This window comes from Symphodus melops (assembly GCF_947650265.1).
Source record: "Symphodus melops genome assembly, chromosome: 14".
Lineage (NCBI taxonomy): Eukaryota > Metazoa > Chordata > Actinopteri > Labriformes > Labridae > Symphodus > Symphodus melops.
Window position 1 is genome coordinate 13,689,045 of NC_136704.1, and position 8,558 is coordinate 13,697,602.

General features: G+C 39.2%; 1 long non-coding RNA gene across 2 annotated transcripts in view; it reads left to right on the forward strand.

Moving 5' to 3' along the window:
• LOC306835022 overlaps nt 1-7,917 on the forward strand; it is a 98,821-nt gene extending 90,904 nt beyond the window's left edge. For both annotated transcript variants that reach the window (XR_013780556.1, XR_013780557.1), the window contains exons 4-5: nt 7,326-7,401; nt 7,740-7,917. This is a non-coding gene — a long non-coding RNA (uncharacterized lncRNA). The remainder of the gene's footprint in view (nt 1-7,325; nt 7,402-7,739) is intronic.
• The last annotated feature ends 641 nt before the right edge of the window (nt 7,918-8,558 follow it).

Consider the following 8,558-nt stretch of genomic DNA (forward strand, 5'->3'; position numbering starts at 1 on the left):
CACACACACACACACACACACACACACACACACACCTACACCTACACACACACATACACATACACACACAATGATTCTTTCATTCTTTTGTTGATTATCTTGAGTGAATAAACCAATGATCGATGCTTCCGAGTTACGGAACTTGAGCAGTATTCCAAAACCCGTACCTTTCATAAAGGATGTTTTTCTTTCTAGGTCAACATTGCAGAGCTAAATCTGGTGATTTATTTGTTTTTTTTAATCTACAGTGTAATATAAATGTATATAAGGAAGATAAATAATACTTGGCATATACTATATACACTTTTACTTGTGGAAAGACAGAGGACATATGTTATTAAAGAAACACACAGTGTGTAGAATTATTGTTGTCATGAAACATTATTAGATTGAAAGTCTGACTGCAGATGATATGAACCATCGGCTGTCTGCCAGGGTACTGTAGATGTCTGAGTCTGCTGAAGAAGGAGCTGCTCAGTTTAACCCTGAGCAGCCCTGAGATCAATTGGGATCAATAGTGGCTGGGAGGAGAGGAACTGTGTAATGTATATACCCCTTTAAGAAGACGGAGCAGACAAACAGAGAGTGAGAGAGAGTGAAACTGGAGAGAGACAGACAATTAGTTCAAAGAAAATGTACAGACACAATGGATGCTTTCAGTGGAAACTTTGTGTTGGAGTGTTAAGGTAGTTGTGACAAAATATTGAAATGAATAGTGTTATCTTTGAATGATGTACAAAAGGTCAACTAGATAAAGAATAGATATTAATTGTGTCAGTACAAATACTCAAGTTACCATCAAACTGGTGAATAGCCGACCTTGTGGCAAAGAAAGGAACATATAATTGTTGTGAGGTGACGCACCAAGCAGAGAAAGCTTGTTCAGAAATCAGGGTGTATCTTAGGCTGGCTTTCACTCGAACATGTGACAGATGCCAAACAACAGCTGTTAGCTTTTGCATTAGCTTGCTAAATTATGGACTTTTCCATTACAACAAATGTATTATTCTCAGGTAGCTTGCAGTGTAGAAGACAGAATATGCAAAAAGTCTTTGAAAAACACTGCACCTGATCACATTTAGTGGGCTAATTTTCATTCTGGTCCAGAGGCAACAAAGGACTACAGAGCAAGTAGAAAAGATAGTTTAGCCTTTGGCTCGCCCTCAGTTCCTCCCTGTGATCGCTCAGCTCGATGAGTCCAAGAGGCCGAGCACATTAACTGTCCAAAAGCTCTCTAACAATATTCCATCAGCACTTTCTATCTAAATGAGACTCTTCTGTCAACGTGCCACAATTAACACAGACCCCCTCAGTATTATGAATAATCCATGTTCTTTAATAAACAGAACAAGGCTTCAGGTAATTTATAATGAAGTCTTCCTGGGAACCATCTGCTTCAGATCTCAGGGCTTCAGGGCATCAACGTGCTGTGTTTTCATGGGCAACAGTTGTTGAGCAGTGACCACACACTGAACTAGACATGAATACAAAAAAAGCATACTACTGCCAAGAGATCAGACTATGTAGTAACAAATGGGCCCTAAACACATATTCTGACATCTTAATCATCTCAGCTGACCTCTATGTCTATTTCAGGTTGTATTATCATTGTCAATTCTTATAGAAGCATTTAAATATAACAGGCTTCATTTTGGAAAAGAAAGACATTTTTATCGGTGGAAATGACAATGTGTTGTTATTGCTTTATTTTTGGTTGCTCTCTGCTGGCTTGTCATGTTGATGAGCTTTTAAAGTCAGATGACATGGAAAAAAGACCTGATTTAGTCCGGGGGTGGTGGTAATGAATCAGTCATCTAAAAACAGGACCCAGCTTTAACATATGCTTGTTATTTGTGTCACTTAGTGTGTGCTATGTTGTGTACATTGGGATGGCTATTCTGATACCCTTTGGCTATTCATACTGGTGCAAAAAAATACTTTCTTAGCACTGACATACATCAAAAAATAAATACAGGTCGTGGAGGATGATTTGATACATTATAATCAGGGCATTCATATTCAGTGCTTGTAATTCAATGTCTTTTTTTTATTTAAAGCAAAAAATCAGCAAAGGTTTAAGAAGTAGCTTTTTTGATATACTGAAAATAACTTCACTGTACTTCAACTAGTGGTGTGCCATATAACGATCTTATATAGTGAAGAATTTGAACCTGTTGACTCTGCCAAAGCAGAGCGATAGAAGAACCGGGCTAATGTGTTTATTCTATCATGCTGCAGTTGATGCTGTGACACAGACGCGTCTCCTCCTCTCGTTTTGCTCTGCGGCGGAGTGGGATCACCGCTGAACATGAAAATGAAACGTAACAGTTGGTCCATAAAAACAACTCCAGTTTATATGAGACAGTTATTTCAAAACAGACGGGACAAGAAACAGTTACCTGAAGAGTTTGCAAAGTAATGGTTTGTAGGCTACTTCGGGTAGAGACACAATAAACTCTAAATGAGCCGGAGAGGCGTTGCAAAACGGAGGGCGGCAACGATATCTGTTTGAACTATTCCAATCATTTCTTTCTACACAGAGATTTCCATGCGTACTGCTTTAAGTGCTAGTCAGCAGTTTTCTCTTGTTCTGTATGTAGCATGCAGGTGATAGCGAGTAACCATGGTGAATGTCTGTCAATTAACGATATCCCGCCCCCTCTATAAATAAAACTTTTCTTTCAGTAAAACTTATTTTGACCATCTGTCACAGAATTATCACATTCTGTCGCCGATAATGTTTGAAATCCACTTTTTTTAAAGTGTGTGAAAAAAAACTAGATTCAAAGACAAAAGAGGACACTAATACAGACACTAATACTAAATCATTATCTTAAAGTGGAGTAAAAAGCCTAAAATTGTTTATAAATAATCAGAAGGAAATACATGTGTCATATGTTAAAAATGTTCTGGAGGGAGACTTCCAGACCCCGTACAAATAGATTTTTAAACAGGCTGAATTTATCAGCACAGCTTGTGTGCATTTAAAAACAGTAATACAGGGTAAGAAGTGGATGAACTGGTCAGTAACTTGCAAAAAAAAATATTCTCGCTTGAATATCAAAGTAAAGAGCTGTGTACTATCTGTCTATGTTCTTCAATTTCTGTTTTTTTCCACTGTGATTTAATCTAAATTGAGCATATCCAATTGCCACATTAAGCAAATTAGGACTAATCAGAATTATATTACAGCGTGATGGCCACTTATATGTGGGGCTGTACATTAAATTATGATGTGTGATTAAATTATAGTATATCCATATTCTATATCAAATTGAGGTATTTATAATAATACTGTATATCAATACTGGGCTTTTAGGCACTAAAGTAACAGGTTTGGATATGTTGTATAATTAAATAACAATACTTTTTTATGTCAGAGGAAGAACAAGGGTTCTCTCTAAAAATGCTCTCTTCCGGGGGCGGCTCTGGCTCAGTTGGTAGAGTCAGTTGTCTCTCAACCAAAAGGTTGAGTTCCTGCAGCAACCTGTCTGATGTGTCCTTGAGCAAGACAATAAATACACACTTGCTTCCACTGCTTCATTGGCAGGATATGTATTTATATGAATAGGTTAGTTACTGATAGACACAAACTCTGCATCAGTGTGAGGATGGGTGTGAGGTAGGCGTGAAAGGTGCTATAAACTATCTTTTTATTTATTCTCTTTTTGTTGGTTACTGTATATCTCTCATCTCAGCCCACTCTATTATTTAAGCGTTACCTTTCTGAAACAGCCTCCTGATCCACAAGCCTATTTGACGGTCTGTATAGTTTCTCACCCCTGATGCTGCCATTTGAGCAAGTGACTGACACGAGACTTCCACACACTGAATTTATCAAGAGGGGAGACAGATGGACACTCTACACACAATCACATGTATGAACATACACAGGGCCATGAAGTAACACTTCTTCACTCTGCGGGATCATTAGGAAAAGGAAGAAAGAGAAGTTCTCCACCCTGTAGCATAATGGTGATCACGAAAAAGTTATTTTTTCAATCTTTAAACTTTGTTGAGTTGCTCCTAAAAAAAGTGACAGCATTCCTCTTCTTACAATGTGAGACTAAAGCAAAACCGTAATAAGATTTTTAACATTTATCCTTTCATGTAACACTACACAAACTCTCCAATCAGATGTCAAAATTATGTAAAGACAATATTTTATATCAATATCTACAGTATTCATTTCAGTCATAATTGTTCTATATAGCACACTCTCAGTTGGATTATAAAGACTGTCACTTCCTCTTCTTCACCTAAGAGCTTGTGATGAATAAGACATGAAACTGACGCCCACATTTATCAAAGAGCAGCCTCTGTTGTCTGTATATGAGCGCTGTGCACTTTCTTTGAAGTACACACAGTCTTGTTTATGTTCACCATGGTGGGTACATTTTGTCCTTGACATGAGTCCAGTGATGTGTGGAACGCATGCAGGTTTCTATATACATGTCAGTACAATACCCCAGGGATAATTCATCCCTTTTTTGGGGGGGAAATCTACATGTTTTTTTTGGCATCAGTTTTTCTCACTTGTTTGGAGTGTATTTTTGTTTAATTTTTGAGATGTGGGAAAAAATGCATCCTGCATCTGCATCCTGAGATCCAACTGTGCCAGTCAGATGGTGTTTCATGAAGCACAAAGAGGCTGCTATGTGTTTTGTAAAAGAAGCTCTTTTTGGCACCACATGGGGGCTGGGATAGAGTACCAGCAGGGCAACAGGAGTTTATTGCAGCTCCTCCAGATCTTGAGGGGTTATAGGAGTTTTTTATATTATAACCACAATTATAACAATATTAATTCTTATCACGAGCATGGTACTTTAAAGCTTCTGGAAACTCAACAGCCTTCCACCAATGAGGTTAGAGGAGGACAACGTTGAATGTTGCACAACTTTCTGATGGCACCAGCTAACACTAAAGAGTGTAAAATGCCACATGTCCTCCTTTCCAACCAGCTCAGATAAGTCTCAGAGTTACCCAAAAACGGCTGTGAAGTTTCTTGTTATAAATCTTACGTTGTGGTGAAAAAAACAATCTCCAAACAGTCTGTTTGAGCACACATTTTCTGCAAGGTAGAGCAGGCAGAGGACACAAAGGAGGGACTTTTCTCATCATTGGCGGTTTTGTAAACAGAATGTTATCTTTAATTTAGCGTTTCATTATTTCGAACAAATGGAAGCATCTTGGCTATTTCTTCTCAATCAATCAAAATAAATCAATTGATCAATATTTGTCTAGCGCCAATTCATATCAAGTGTTATCTTGAGACGCTTTACAAATAGAGCATATGGGATAATATGCAGGAAGTATTTGTCCTTTCTATTCCTCACGTTCCTGTTGTCCACACTTCCTTGCCACTGAGGTGGAGGTGAGAGCAGGCCATGCATGAATTTGGATTATCGGGAGTTGTGAGGACTTCTGTAGGCTTACTCCAAAAGTTATATTGGATAAAATGTGTGTAACTCACTGTAGTTGAAATACAATATTATCTTTATTAATATTTCAATTCAAGAGTTGTTTTCCTCTTGTTATATTTACATACAAGAGTGAAACTTTTGGCGCAGGAAATGAGTATCTAAATAAGTGGAGAGAAGGATGAACGCAACACACACACATGTAAACACTCTTTTGAAGCGCACATTTTACATATTTCCTCTGCTTGACTTGACGTGTCTTCTAGCCACATTAACACATACAAACTGTTCCGTTTAGATGCATTGGCCTTAAATCTAACAAATACAGAGTGTGTGACAGATGGCACCGATATGATGGAGATGTCATTGCAGCACTGTTCTTTAAGTGACCTGTGGCTCCTGATTGAAGCCCATGTGCGTATCTGCTGGCTGTGCATGCGTGATGTAATAACAGCTGCAGATGAGCAGACACGTTTACTGTAAACAGATGCATGTCCACTGATTTGTTCGTGTAGAATATACACACCTCAATATCCTTTTACTCACTCACAGACACACTTTTGCACTCACAGTTTTGTCCGAGGCTTGTACTTATTTCAGTCGAGGCCTGGTGCTCAGGACGGCCCATTGACTCTTGTACCTCATAAAGGTTCTGTATATTGTATAGCCTATTTGTCCTCTGCTCTATTGCAGCCTTAGCACTGATGGGACTTGTAGATAATATTTTAAACAAAGGAGTCGCAGCACTAAAGAGTGACAATAACCGAGCAAAGTCGAGGTCCGTTGTTCCTCGTCAAGGATAAGGGCATTGTTAACTCTGATGTTTTCCTCTGAAGAAGGTCATCTTTTCCTGTCTTTTAAAACGATGTTTTATAGAATCCATCTTTCTTTATTTATGATCATCTTTCCCTGCTCATTGATTTTAATGTTATGACACAAGGACTTTCTAGTTTCTACTCTTTGTAAGATTCTGTTCAGCATATATTCAGCTCTTTACTGTATGTGATCATTTTACTCTTCGGAGTATCCTTTTTCCGATTAACACAACATTCTATTTATTGAGACTCTATACAGTGAATAGTTTTGATAAAATCCAATACTGGATATGTTCTCAGAATTCTTTTTACAAGTTAGTCATACATTAAGCCACCTCCTGATGCCTTGTGTTTAATCAATTAACTCATAACAGACTGTGTTCCAATTATTTTTACCAACAGGGGGTTCTTTCAGCATTTATCTCAAAAGATTTGCCTCCATCTATTTATTTTTTTAAGCAGGGGCTATCCCTGCTATCATTCTGTGAGAGGTGGGGAAATGTTTGTAGAGATTGTTATATCTACAATAGCTTGTAGATTAGTCACTGTTCGCATGCCAAAAGACATGGGTATTTCACTGTATTTATTTTAGTGTCGTTTCATTTTTACACATTTGCCTTTGCGTCTTGACATGCAACTTTGACTGGAGTCATGTCAGAAAACGCAAAGCTCTCTTACCCAATGCATGGATTCAATGGAGCCTTCATGGCAGTCGCTTACAATGGATGTCATATGTACAGAGATTAATTTATTGCTAGACAGATAGAACACTGTGCACGTGTGCAGTTGAATCAAGGAGGAGGGATCAACTGTCACATACAGTATTCAATAAAAGCCTGTTTTCCTTTTAAAGGAAAGTAAGTAAACTTCTGAAAGTGAATTTCTTATCAATAAGCAATAGGTACGACTATATTGTCATACATTATTGATCAACAAAATGCCCACACATTAAAATATGTAAAGAACATTGTATCATACACCTTGCACAGTGTTCTTTAGATGTGACTATTTTAAGGCGACTAGAAATGAAAAGAACTCTCTCTACTCTCTCTCTCTCTCTGTGTCTCTCTCCAGATGTATGACTAATCAGCTGGAAACAGACGTGGGACAGTTTCAGCTGTAGCTGTGATGGAGCGGGATGCACATGAGAGCCATCTGCTACACATGTAAGTCTGTCAAATCATGCGTCACTCTTTTTTGTTTCTTGTTTGTTGTGGCTTTCCTGTTATTTTTCTGCTGTAAGTGATTAGACTCTTTTTCTCTTTTCAAAGCTTGAGAAGAGGGATTCATGATCTTTTGAAGTGTTCACTGGCCGGGTTGTTCTCACTGCATTGTGTTTTGTTCTGGTCTAAGAAGACCTACAATCAGTCAATGAGGCCTACAATCACTTGGGGAGATCCTCTGACACTCACTGGACTGACCCTGATGTCAGTGGACCACTCGGTCCCCCTTTTTTTATTTTTATTTTTTTTTATTTTTTTTGGGCATTTTGTGCCTTTATTAGAGATGGAGGACAGTGGACAGGAGCGGAGATCAGGGAGAGCGAGTGGGGAACGGCATGCGGGAAAGGAACAACAGGTCGGACGTGAACCCTGGCCGCCCCCGCGTGAGGACTGTAGCCTCGATACTGCCACTGCGCCACCAGTGCCCCCACTCGGCCCCTTTTAAAGTCAACTGCAACATGACAGGCAGGGAATGGCTTTCTGTCTCTACAGGCTGTGTATCATAATGTCCAGCCTCAGTGACCTGTTAGGGAAGAAAACTGCCCCAATGAGGGGGTCATTTTTAACCTCAGACAGCAACATCTTAACCTTCCATACCTGGGGTTTCTATGGCAACACAGTCAGAGTAACTGACTGACATTTAACGCAGCCACACATAAACACTTGTACCCACACACCCACAATAAACAAATTAAACCAAGCAGTAGTGCAAACATAAGAGTGCTCAAATTGCTTATTGACACTCACTCACTCACACAAATACACACTTTACTCCATAATACACAATCTCTCTCTCTCTCTCTCTCTCTCTCTCTCTCTCTCTTTCTTTCTCACGCACACGCAGACACACACGCACACACAGCAACAGTGTGGGATAACTAGATAGTGTTCCACAGCGGAGCACGCAGGCAGAGCAAAGGCGAGACTTTTAATGAAATGTCACTGCACTCCGCTGGCTGGCCCTTTAGTCACGCTGAATAACACTCTCAAACACACCTGACAAATGTGAAGAGTTTCTCTTCCTCCGACACACATAAAAATTCCCTGACTGACAGTGTGAATGAACAGAACGATGCCTGAGTGACTAGTTCATGCTGCTA